The sequence below is a fragment of the Leptopilina heterotoma genome, unplaced genomic scaffold (genome assembly GCF_015476425.1).
Source record: "Leptopilina heterotoma isolate Lh14 unplaced genomic scaffold, ASM1547642v1 Lhet_116, whole genome shotgun sequence".
Classification (NCBI taxonomy): Eukaryota; Metazoa; Arthropoda; class Insecta; order Hymenoptera; family Figitidae; genus Leptopilina; species Leptopilina heterotoma.
The window spans coordinates 1,258,322-1,272,109 of NW_025110835.1; the positions used below are offsets into that span (position 1 = coordinate 1,258,322).

Sequence of the window (13,788 nt, forward strand, 5' to 3'; positions counted from 1 at the left end):
AATTCTTTGTCAGATTTCAATTATTTTTAATTCTTTAATAAAATTTCTAGATGGAATTTAATTATTTTTAAAAAGTTTTAAAAAATTCAGAAAAATTCAATTATTTACAAAAATTTGAATAACATTTTCCACAAGATATTAATTATTTTCATGAATAATAATATTTTTCTCCGGAATTCAATTATTTTCACAAATAAAATTCTTCACAGGAATTCAATTCTTTTAAAAAAGTTTTAATAAAATTCGTTGCAAGAATTGAATTATTTTCATAAATAATAAAACTTATCGTAGAATTTAAATTATTTTTTATACAATTTTAAATAAAATGATAGAAAATTGCATTTATTTTAACAATTTTTTTTAAATTCGTCGAATTTAATTATTTAAAAATCTGTTGATAAAATTCTTCATAATAATACAATTTTATGAAATATGCAATTAATTAATAAATTATTTATCTTTGTATTTAAATAATTGAATTCTCAGGAAATTTTCTAATAAAAATTGATTAAAAAATGAATTTCACTTAAAATTTTAAATTGGAATTGAATATTAAAAGAATTATAGCGTGAATTTTTACAAATAATTGAATTTTGAAAAGGGTTAAAATTAAAATCTTTGAAAATTTGAATTTATAGTTACAATATTCTTATGATATAAAATAATGATTTTATCACTCTGTCATCTTAAATTTATTATAAGTTATTAAATTTGAGAATCTTAATTCCTATAGAACAATAATAATGATGAAATATTTATTAAAAAAAAAGTTATTGATGGTTAAAATTAAAATTAAAATTTTGTGGCAACTCTGATAATGTAAGTGAATTGAATAGTTGAAGAAAAATTAATGAATTCAAAATTGAAGCACTCTGAAAATAAGAATTCGAATTCAATTTTAAACAAAGAGTATCGTAACGACCAAAATTGTTTTAAATCAATTTTCGTTCTTTGTGTTTTTTTAAGCCGTGCCTTTTGCTTTGTGTTATTATGAGTATTAGGGAGAACCTCATTTATTTCTTTATCCAGTTAAATCAGATTACTTTCATTTTGCGGAAATTCAAAAAGCTCTTACAAATATTAATTCAGAGAATAATATCGATTTTAATTACAAAGTGAATGCATGTATATTTAAAAATTTCTCGGTTAATGAGAGATATTTCAAACAATTCTATAAAGTACAGATGTAGATGTAAAAAAAAATGTTTTTTTCCACTTGGAGAGAAGTATATAAACAAATCTTTCCTCCAGTTCTCGAGTGTTATTTTAAGTTTTATCTTGTCCCTTGGGGCCGGTCGTCACATTTCCTTATTTACGCTAAAGAAGGAGGAAAGCTGAGATTGGCAATCATAGTTGCAGAAACTTGAGAACCAACCAAAGGAACCGTTTAATAATTGGAATAGTTTTCCTCGAGGCAAAACTTTGGGTAAACGAATTTTGCATAAGAGTGTCTTTTGGGAGGTTTAACGTTTCGTTTTACCGCTAATATCTTCTTTTAAAAACTTCAACTCCCCTTTTTTCATAAAACAGGTCTTTTTCTTCTTCTTCTTCTTCTTCTTCTTCTTCTTCTTTTTTTATTATTTTAATATTCCGTTCAGAACTCGTTCGTTGAAAAAGTTTGTTTACGTCATAATTTTTGTTTTTTCGCTCTTTCGATTTGACAAAGATTTTTCTTCAGTTCTTGTTTTTTTTTAAAAAGAGAATATTTTAAAATGAATTTACTTTTAAAGATTCTGTTTTAAAGTTTTTTTCTGTTTTCTGAGGGTTCTGGGTATTTTTAAGAATAAAAAAATTGTTATAAAGCATTTGTTAATTTGTTCTTGAATATGCACGTAACCAATTTCAATTTCCAAATTTTGTAAAAATAAATATTTCGAAGAAAAATTCTTCCAAACGTCAAAATGATTTAGTCCGCATGAAATTTTATTATTAAATAAAAAATATTATTATTTTTTTTTTTTGTATTTCGAAATTTTTAGTAAACTTCGTGACACAACTTTTTGAAAAAGGAAACAATCGGAGATAAATATTTTAACTGCTTTAAAACAATTGCAACTGAATTGAAAATAATTAATTGTTAATTTTTTTAGTAATTAATTTAATTCAATAATTTATTTAATAGGATAAATTTTTTTTATAAATGTAAATCAGTGAATATTTTTTTTCGGTAATATTTGATCATAATTTTATCTAATAATAAAAAAATTTTTTTTATCATTCTTGACGGGTTTTTACTTATTTCAAATTACTTCATTAATTTAAAAAAAGAATTAATTTCAAATGTTTTGTTATAATTTATTTTTCACTGAATCGCAGTATTTTGAATAATTTCATACTTTACCTAAACGATTTCTTCTTTCTTTCTTCTGGCCTAATTTTTCTTTTGTATATTTATACAAATTTAGTAAAATGAAACTTACTTTAGAAGTCGTGAAATTTACTCTGGAAATAATAATATTTAAAAATATATTTTTGTGTTTCAAAAGGTTAAAATTTTTTCAAAGTTTATAAAAAGTAGAAATTTTTTTCTTCAACTTAACTAAAAAATTTTTTAACTTACAAAAAGAAAATTACAATTAGGTACAATTTTCTTTTAAAAACATCAACTCTTTTTTTTCACAAAACAGGTTTTTTTCTTCTTTTTTTTTATTATTATTTTAATATTCCGTTCAGAACTCGTTCGTTGATAAAGTTTATTTTATGTCATAATTTTCGTTTCTTCGATTTGACAAAGATTTCTTTTCAGTTCAACTTACTTTTAAAGATTTTATTTTTAAAGATTATTTATTTTTTCAGGCATTTGTGTATTTTTAAGAATAAAAAATTATTATAAGTCATTTATTCATTTGTTCTTAAAAAGCACTTCAACAATTTTAATTTTCAAATTTTGTAAAAATATATATTTCGAAAAGAAATTTTCTTTTTCATGTACTGATTTTAGTACTAAAATATTATTTAGATCAAAATTTGTTAAATAATTTTTTAAGACGCCAAAAAATGTATATACAGTTTTTCAAATGTTTCTTTATTTCCATTTAATTCTGGCACACAATCTAACAGCATTATTTTTTTCATTTCTTTACTCTTATTCATCGAATGTAACAAAAACTTGTATTGTTTTTGGTGTAAATAATAAATGACCATTGCTGTATCAGTAAATGAAGCAATTACATCTTGAAAATTGGATTTACTAATTTTTAATATATTATCTATTGGATACCCGAAAAGGAAAATAAAGCATTTGTAGTATAACATCGTCTACACTTTTAATTTTTGTTTTCAGTGTGATCGTCAGAAAAGAATTTAATTTATTAATTTGTAATTTACCTGTTCATTATTTATTGAATTTTCATCAATCTCTTGTGCTTCTGTCACTACTTTCTTGTAATTATTAAAGAATCCCATACATATCAAGAAAACGGTACACAATAATTGTAGAATTATTTTAACGAAAATTTTTACTTTTCTTCTACCCCTGATATGGAATTTCTGTAATGACAATGTTGCTTCTAAATACACTTTTTAGTATATATCTATAAGTAGGGACAACAAATTTACAAAAAAATCTATAGCCAATGAAAATGATCCACGAAGTACCTAAAATAACTGACACGTGTTTAGTTTAAAAGTAATAATAATTTTTTTTACATCAACATCGTGTCTTTCTATTTCGAAATTTTTAGTAAAATTCGTGACACAACTTTCTGAAAAAAGAAACAATCGGAGATAAATATTTTAACTGCTTTTAAACAATTGTAAACGAATTAAAAATAATGATTGCTAATTTATTTAGTACAATTAATTTATTTTAAACAGAAAAACATGAAATCTAAATAAAAAAAATTATAATAATAATAAAAATAATAAAAAATGACCATTGAGTGAAGAATAATCCTTATATAAAAGATTAAAAACATATTCTTGGGTTAATTAAATTATTTATTTATAATTGTAAATCCTTAAATTAACACTATAACGAGGCATCCTAATTAGAACCAGGCTGGAATTAGTATTTGATTTTTTTTTCTTTAAAGAGTTAGAGGCGAAAATAATGGATCGTAAAAATATTTGCACAGGAATCGATGAATTGTTAAGAGGGTTGTAAGTGCGGTGGAAAAGTAGAAAATAACGGTGGGTGCTTTTATTTTCTAGTAAGCAAGCATAGCGTGACCCGACTAGTTTTCTACTGGAGAATTTGACGACCTTGCTTGTTTTCCATTTACGAGTCACGTCAACGACAGAAAGTCATCCTCAAAGTGTCTGTTGTATGGCTACTAAAATACTGTTTTTCTCAACAATTTTTGCACTTGAAATAAATAGAGGGTCAATGTCAACTCGTTTTTTTTCTTTCTCTCTCTCTCTCTCACTCTCTTTTCTTTTTAAACACTTTTATTTTTAAAAGTAGAACAAGTTCTATATAATTTAGCCATATACAGTTTTGTAAAGGAAGGTTTTATTCTAAAATTAAGAAATTCTTATTTAAGAATAAAAATGCATTTTATTCTTGAAGCTTTGAAAAATTAAAAAATTGCTGAGAAATACTTCGAATTATTCATAACATGTTATAAATAATTCTATGGATTGTATTTATTTTTAGAAATTCAGGGTGTCCTCTAACCGGGAATAAGCCAGGAATTTTATGCCAAACCGGGAATTTTTTCGCACAAATTAAAAAAGTTTTATAATTTTAATTTGTTTTTAAAAAATCGCTTTTTATTTCAATTTTTGTAAATATTTATACTGTTCTCTAAATTTGAATTAGTTAAAAATAATTAATTTGATAATAAAAAATTAGTCACTGATTCAAATAAATTAAAAATAAATTCGTAAATAAATTAAAAAGAAATTATCGAATTAATAAAAATTTTTGTGAAATTCAACTGAAAATAATTAAATTTGTTAAAGAATCTCATAAAAAACTTTATAACAAATCGAATTTTCAAAGTATTTTAATTTAATAATTGAAAAATAATTGAATTTTATAAAGAGTCATATTATCATATTATTAGTCATATTATTAGTCATATTCACGTTTCTTAGTGCGAAGATTAATAATTAAAATTTTTATTAGTAAATTTAAAAAAAGATACACACTTAAAATTTTTTAATAAAATTGAATTTTCGCAAAGTCTTTTTGAAAATTCTGAAAAAAAAGATTTTTAAAATTTTTCAATGCTATTGTTTCAAAGTAATTAAATTTTTATAAACAAAAATAATTGAAAATTTTTTAAATAATTGAAATTTCTATTAAATAAATTAAATTCTATTAAAAATAATTAAATTCTTTTAAAGAATTTTATTTAAATTTTTCGAAAATAATCAAGGGAAGTTAGTCACCGTAATTATAACTTTAATTTTAAAAATTTTGTTCTCAATATATTCAATTATTTTCATAAATATTAAAACTCATTTCAGAATTTCAATTATTTTTAATACAATTTTAATTGAATTCCTTGAAAAATGTAATTATTCTGAAAAAATTTATTAAAATTCGTCGAAAGAAATCAATTATTTCTAGAAACTGTAAAAGAATTCTGCTCAAGAATTCAATTCTTTCCATAAATAGCAAAATTCTTCCTATTTACTAAATTCTTTTGAATATTATTTTTAAAAAAAATTTTCACAAGAATTCAATTATATTTTCATAAATTTTCATAAAATTCTAAAAAACAATTCAATTATTTTCAAAAGAAATAAAATTCTTCGCAGAAATTTAATTTTTCAATAATAAATTGAGATCGAGTGCAATAGAAAATTGGGAATGTAAATTGAACACCTAGAGATTATATAATTTATTTTTTCCTTCCTTTCGCAGTATTATTAAAAGAAAATTTTAATTCGAAGTGAAAAAATTCATTTGTTAATTAGTCTGAATTGGCATCTTTCTGCACCCAACCGACGATATATTGATAAATTTAACTAATTTTAAGAAGAATTTGAACTATTAACATTTTGAAAAAATCTAAGTTTTTTAAAGTTTCTAATTACATTCATTAAAAATTGAAAGTTTATGAAATTTCAAATTAAAGCCTTTTGAAGTTCATCTATTTTTGAAAATTGTAAACTCAATTCTTTTAAATGACAATTAATATTGAAATATTTAAATAAAATTATTCAATAAATAATTTATAAATAACAATAATTGTATGATTGTTTTTTAAGAATGAAGTTATTTAAAAAGAAATATTACTGTCGGAAATAGAAAAATTTGAAAGTTTTGTGTTAGAATTCGTGGTGATTTCATAGCAAAAAAGAAACCATTTTCGATTTTTTAGGTCTAAAAATTGAGAGTTTCCGGGCAGCGATTTTTTTGAAATTGTGTAGGAATGTTAGGAGACTCACTAGGAGCCATTACCAAAAATAAAATCCTTGGTCAATTGATAACTCTAATTTTGCAATTTTTTTTCTCTATTTATACCTAATTTTTCGATTTTTTAGAACAAATATATATATATATATATATATATATATTAATTAATGGAAGCTTGGAGGGGTATAAATTTTATACCCCTTTCATTATCAATTTTTCAACCTTGGAAGGGGTTGTAAAAAAAATTTTTTTCAAAAAATTTTTTAAAACATTTTAAAATAAAACATAAACATTTTAATATAATATAAGATATAAGATAAGATAATAGAAAAATACAGAAAATAATTTAATGTATGCTTGACAGAAAACTTTATTTTCGAAAAGTCCCTTATATAGAGGGAACATTTTTAGAGAGTGAATTCTCAAAGCTTTAAGACGATTGGCAGATTAGATTTTCGAAGCGCACGATATATATAGTTATAGATAAAGTACCCTTGAAATTTGATTTCAACTAAAAACAGTTTCTTGATTTGAGAGAGAGAGAGAAAACGACAAAGAAGAAGACTCCCTTGAAATTGCTCTGAAATCCATTTCTTCTTAATCCCTCGAAACTTAAAGAAATGCGATCATAGGTCATATTCACATAACAAGAAAAAAAAATAGTAAATTCTTATTGAAATTCAAAAAGAAAAAAAAAACTAGAGCAATTCAAAAAATTCAAAATTTTTTTTTGAAAACTTTTATTCTCTCTTGGAAGAAAGAAAGCTGTCATACATTGATCGCAAGTATTAATATCATTATAAAGTTGAGCTCGCTACGATCCAACGGATCAGTCGACCAGGCAAAGAAAAATAAAAAGTTTTCAATCGTGCTAAAAAGAAAAAATTTTTACCAAGAAAATCAGAGCCCATAAAAAATCCTAGGTAAAATATGCTAAAAGGACGTCGGACTACTTTCCAGAAAAAACGAAAAGGACTTGCTTAAAACTGGAAAGTTAAATTGGTTGAAGGAAACGAATAGCTTGAAAGAAAAGAAGCCGACTAATTACTCCACTAAGTTTTTTTTTTTTATTATTCTTGTTTTCTTTTCTTTTTTTCGAATTTTTTTTTTTTTTAATAGCAATTTTTAAATAAACCTTCTGTCATGATTGTATAAATGGAGTAAAGAAAAATACGACGAGAACTTATATTCTCTAAAGGAATAAAAATAGTATTTTTTATTTTCCTTCAAATTATCGAGAAAATAATGAGAAATTTAATTTTTACTTGATATAGAAATGAAGCGTGATTAATTAAAACTTTCATAATTTAGAGTAACATGAAAAGAATTTAATTCTGCTGTGTATTTTTAACGGGTTTATTTATTTTTTTTTTTATTGGAAATTTAAAAAAAAAATCTCAATTAAAAACCTTTTATATAATATTATATTACAATTTCAGAAAATTATTATGAAGAGAAAAATGAAACTTTGAAAAATAAGTATTAAATGTATTAACTATAAAAATTAATATCAAACATATTTTTAACATGATTTTTAAATTGAAAGAGGAAAAAAAAAAGAAAAAGTTGATAGAAATTTTTTTGTTCATTTTTGAAAATATATTCTTAGGCAGATTTTATTGTGGGTAGAAAAATGGCTTCTATTTTCGAGAGTGTAGAATAAAAAATAAAAGGAAAAACTTTGAATAACGGCACTCTACATCTTCCCCATGGGAACTGCAAAGCTAGCCATGGCAGACTTTCATCGTGTTTTCAGCGATCCATTTTTCAATAAGTGTGCTCGCAGGCATTGATACTTCAATATCATAAATATTTTCAACACTTTCTCTAGCGAAAGAAATAACAAATTTTCAACCATTGACATTTTTGTATAAAATTAATATTTCGCCTCTTTCGTCAATTATTTCGTATATTAACTTTTGAATGAGTAACATCTTTTTTTAAGTTTCAAAAATTCAGCTAAAAACTATATAAAATTATGAATTTTGATTTTTTTATTCGAATTTTTTTCATTAATTATTAGTATAAAGAAGTTTGTGTGAAAAAAAGTTGAACTTTCAAATTTGTAAAATATTTTTTCAATACAAATAATTTCAATAATTATTCACTTTTTTTTCTATTTTTTCTCTATTTTTAAAGAAAAAACTAACAAAAATTGACATTTTCTTTTTGTAAGTTGAACAATTTTTCAGTTATGTCGGAGAAAATAATTTCTTTTTGTAAACTTTGCAAAAATTTTAGTCTTTCGAAACTTAAAAATATATTCTTCGTAAATATTATTATTTCCAGAATATAAAATTTACAACCTGTAAAGTAAATTTCATTTTACTAAATTTGCATTAATAATAAAAAAAAGAGAAAACAAAAACTAGGATCACAAGAAGAAAAACAAAATCGAGACATATTTAAAAATATTTTTTTATATCAAAAATGCAGACAAACAAAAAATTTGCATTTATTATTTAGGCAAATTGTGAAACTGTTGAAAATACTGATGCAATAAAAGCAAATGATAAAAACTTCGTAAACATTTTTAAATTAAGAGAAAAAAATTATTTTTTATTTCAATCGTTTGAAAATAAAAATTACTCGCAAATAAATATATTTCAACTGCTTTAAAATATTTGTAAATAAATATTATTATTATAAATTATTACAATATTTTTGAAATTAAAATTGTCTTTTTTTGAATTCATTAATTCAAAATTAAGTAGAAATAAGTAATAACTGCGGTAAAAAAACAAATATTTCTTATTATTTAATAATAGCGATAAGATTATGATTTTTTTTGAAATGTAATTAAATTTAATTATATTTTAAGAAATATGATTTTCTGGAATAGAATTCTTTAAAAATACGATTATATTTCAAAAAAAAATTATTTTAAACCATCAAATCAAATTCTATGAAATGTAAAATTTATTTGAATAAAATTTGACAAAACTTGATTGACTCAATTTTTAACATTATTTTTAGGAATTCACTTAACTTCAAAAAATTTTAATTTCAATTTTTCAAAAAACTAATTTTTAAAAAAATGTTTACTTTATATTATTTAAAACTTCAAAAAATTTTGTTAGACAAATATTTGAAACCTTAATGTTATTTATTTTAATTAAAAATTCAAATAATTTTAATGTAAAAATTTTTGAAACTTAATTATTTTTAAAAGTTTCAACTGCAATTTTTTTTCCAAAAGTCAATTATAATTTTTAGAATTTTTAAATAAAAGTTTTCAAATTGATTATTTTTAAAGAAAAATAATATATTAATAATTTTTTTAAATAAACATTTAAATATTATTAGACTTTCACCTATTAAAATAGTAAAATGATTTCAATTCAAAAACCTTTAAAAAATTTAATTAGGTATTTCTTAAAATTCCTATTATAACGCTTCTGGTATTCAATTACGTAATTTTCAAAATTTTAACTGAAATTCTCTTTTAAATTAAATTTTATTAGAATTCTACGTTAACTGAATTATTTAACTAAAAAAATTTTGGTGAAATTGAATTATTTTCAAAAATTTTAGTTACAATTCTTCAAAAAATACAATAATGTTTAAAAATGCATTTTTTCAGTGGGAAAATAAAATTTTTTAGAAATATAAAATTTATTTTAATGAAATTTAAGAAATTTTTTTTAAATTTTTTACAATTATTTTCGGGAAGTCAAATAGTATCAAAAAAATTTTATTACGATTTTTTAAAGACCTCATTTTTTTAGAATTTCTAAATAAATTTAAATTTCATTAATTTTTGTTCAATAAATATTTGAATTCTTAAATTGTTGTTTATTTTTCCCACAGGAATTAAAATTTAAAAATACTTTCGATAAAACCTTTTGAAATTTAATTATTTCTAAAAATTCAAACTGCAATAATTTTTACAATTTTTCAAATATTTTCTTAAATTTTAACTGAAATTCTTTTTCAAATCAATTCTTATCAAAAAGTTCTATGAGAATTCAATTGTTTAAATACAAAAGTAAGTGATAAAATAATTATTTATAGAAATTGTAACAGTAACTCTACTTATGAATTTTTTTTTTAATTTGAGACAGAAAATTCATGGACTTAAGATTTTCAATAATTAGATTTCTTTAATACTTTGGATAACATTTTTTTACTTTACTTATTTTTCTGTCCTGTGAAAATCCTTTTATTTTTTTTTACATTTTTAGGAGCCAAAAATATGATATTTTTTTATTAAAAAAAATTTTTCATAATAATTTTATAATTATAAATTATAAAAAAAAATTATTGTTTTAATTTTTTATTTTTATTTATAATAATTTTAATATAAAATATTTTCTTCTCTGTTCTAGGTGAGTTAAACAACATAGTTTTCCAATCGAATTTATTTCGTAAGTAAATATAAGTAATTATATATTATAAATAAAATATAATTAATTAATTATCAAATTTACAAAACTTTAGAAACATTAAAATTTCATTATCTAAGTATAAAGAAAAATTTGATTTCAAATATGATTGATTTGATTTTAAAAAAATTTTATTAAAAAGTACCTATAATTTTATTTATTTATTTATTTTTTTTTGAAAATCTTGATAATTTAAGTTTTGAAATAAATTGAAGTAAATAGTGTGCGCGACTGTATCGCTATTTTGAAATACTGTCAAGAAACACGGAGAACGGAAGCAAAAGATACATTTATCATTAGGTATTACAAAGACAAAGATGAATCACTTCTCGACTCCCCCTCCTTCAATTCCTATTCTCTTGACTTCAATTAATTTTGATTTCGACTACTGACTAATGACTATCACTTGTATTATTAATAATAGGCAATACACATTATATTATAACAATTGCTTTATATTTTTTTTTTCTTGTTAATCATGATGAAAATTGAAAGAAGAAAAAAAAATCTGTTTATTAAATTTTATTATTTTACATTCAATTTAATGTTCATTAAAGAAAAGAAAAAATAATGAAAATATGTTGGGGTGTTTTTTTTAACGACACAAAGAGCTTCGTGCCATTGTAATCTGCGTTAAAGGAAAGATGCATAAAAGATATAGATGAGATAACTTGGGTACAGAAAAGCCATTGTTATATAAACGGACAGCCTGTGAAAAAAATTTACGTATTAAAGCCTTTCATTTAGTTTTCATATTTTTTTTACCCAGATTTACCGTATTTTTTTTTCCCTTTATTTTTTCATATTTTTTTTACTCTTATTTATTGGATTTTTTTTATCTTTATTTTTCATATTCTTTTACCTTCGTTTTTTTGCTTAACTTAATTTTTCATTTCTTTTTTGCCTTCATTTTTTTTTCATTTTTTTTTCTTGTCTTTCGTTTTTTTTATTTATATTTCTTATATTTTTAGATATATTTCTGTTTTCATGTTTTCTTCTTCAACGGATAAATTCGATTTTAATTAAAATTTTCTTTTTTTTTTTGCTAAAATATTTTTTACACTTTTTGAATTTTATTTCTTGGTTTGTATTAGAAATTTTCCTAAAAACAACAGAAAATGAAGAAAATTAGTCACAAATAACTGAGATAATCTTTCACGATTGTTTTTAAGTTTTTAAGTAGTAATACTGGAGATTTAGTCAGACAAGACCATGATTTTTTATTTCTTCTAATTTTTTTATTGCAGTAGTGATAGTCATTTAAAGTCAGACAAAATTTTTCTACTTCTTGTAATTCACTGTCAGTAGTAAAACCAAAGAATAATCAGACAAAACTTTAGAAATTTTTTCTGATTGAGTAGTAACAGTCATTGTAAGTCAGACATTTTTTATAATTTCAAATTCAGAAGTAAAAGCGAGTTTATAATTCTCAAAAGAAAAGTTTGCAATAAACATTTCTTTAATTTTCTTATCAGTAATAAAATTCAGTTTCAGTCAGACTAAATCTTAATTGTGTATACATTACTATCAGTAGTAAAATACAGTATTTGTCAGACATTTTTAGACTCGAAGTTTAATGTAGTGTAGTTGAACTAGTTTTGAAATTTATTTTATCACCTTTGTTCGCTATTGTTATTAAAATATCCCCACAATGAGAAAGACGATAATAATAATTATAATAATAAATAGTTTTCAAATGAAAAGAAATTTTGACAAAGAAAAAGCTGAACATGAAGTATTTTTCTTTTTTATTATTATGAATAAGAGAAATCAGTTTACATTTCTTTTCTAAATTAGTATTAATTTCGAATATGATTTAGGACTTCAGATATTTTCAAAGTTTGGAAGAAAGTTGCCTCATGCATCAGACTCAATCTCTCAGTGTGCAGTGGAACAATCAATTTTAGTCAGACATGGCATAAGCACGCGATCATGAAATTAGGCTACATATACCTTTAGAAATATAAAATTAAATTTCTCCTTTTTATATATTTTTTTATTTCCTCCTAATTTCTTATTATACTTTTCAAAAAAAAAATTTATTTTCCCCATCTATTTATTTTTCTTTTCAAATTTTTTTTCTTTTCTTGTTTGTAATATGATATTAGTAGAAAAATCAAGAATTAGTCAGACAGAAAGTGGAAACAATTTTTTGAATATTTTTATAAGTAGTGACAGTCATTTTAAGTCAGACAATTTTTCTAATAATTTTGTAATTAGTCAGTAGTTCGCCTCATAAACTATGAAATTGACAAGAATTCTAATACAAATCCTTCAATTTTTTCTATTTCTGACAATATAATTTCTTTTCAAATAACTTCATTCTTGAAGAACTATCATAAAATTATTACACAGGAAAAAAAAAGTCTGACTCCGTTTACACCTTAAATTCAGCCCATGTATTTCACATAAGTCTGTCCTTGTTTAACGGGGCTGACTCCGTTTACACCTTAAATTCAACCTCAAAAATAGGCTGAAAGTAAAACTTTTTTTTTAGTGTGTACTTAGAAATTATTTAATTATTAATTTTACTTAATAATTTCAAAATTAATTGGAGTTCAAAAGAGTTGCGTTTACAATCTTCATAAATAGATGAACTTCAAAGGTTTCAGTTTGAAATTTTAGAAAATATCAATTTTTAATGAATTTGAATGGAAATTTTAAGAACAACTGACTACAGAAATTCAATTATTTTCAAAATTGATAAACTTCTTTACACAAATTCAATTATGTTAAAAAATGTTTTAAAATCCTCGTCAAAATTTCAATAATCTTTAATAAATTAATTTTTTCGATTTTTGGAAGACGTATATAAAAGGTAAAAGAAAAACACTCTTTTACTTTTTTATAAAATAGACGACGTTTCGGTGGTCAGGTTCGCCACCATCATCAGGTCACTTTAATAGAAAAATTTTTTTAAAAAAATTAATACAACAAAATTTTGAAAATTTAAATTTAAACAAAAAATAAAAAACAATTTTTACCTAGTTAAAGTCAATAAATAAACATCACGTCAATAAATTAAAAACATAAATAAACGCAATACAACAAAAATAAAATATTTAAATTTACAAATCACAAACATATTAAAAC

At 21.8% G+C, this 13,788-nt stretch overlaps 1 protein-coding gene and 1 long non-coding RNA gene across 6 annotated transcripts in view; one reads left to right on the plus strand and one right to left on the minus strand.

Annotated features, from left to right (window-relative positions):
* The window catches only part of LOC122509526 (complexin), a 577,926-nt gene that overhangs the window by 195,723 nt on the left and 368,415 nt on the right, over positions 1-13,788 (plus strand). The gene's annotated exons all lie outside the window — the stretch shown is intronic.
* On the minus strand, positions 1,578-3,599 carry LOC122509577. Of its 2 annotated transcripts, XR_006302372.1 has the most exons (4): positions 3,328-3,599; positions 2,561-3,209; positions 2,342-2,442; positions 1,578-1,680 (listed from the first exon to the last, which is right to left on the minus strand). It is a non-coding gene; the product is annotated as an uncharacterized LOC122509577 (long non-coding RNA). The 2 variants fall into 2 exon arrangements; XR_006302371.1 differs by lacking the exon at positions 2,561-3,209.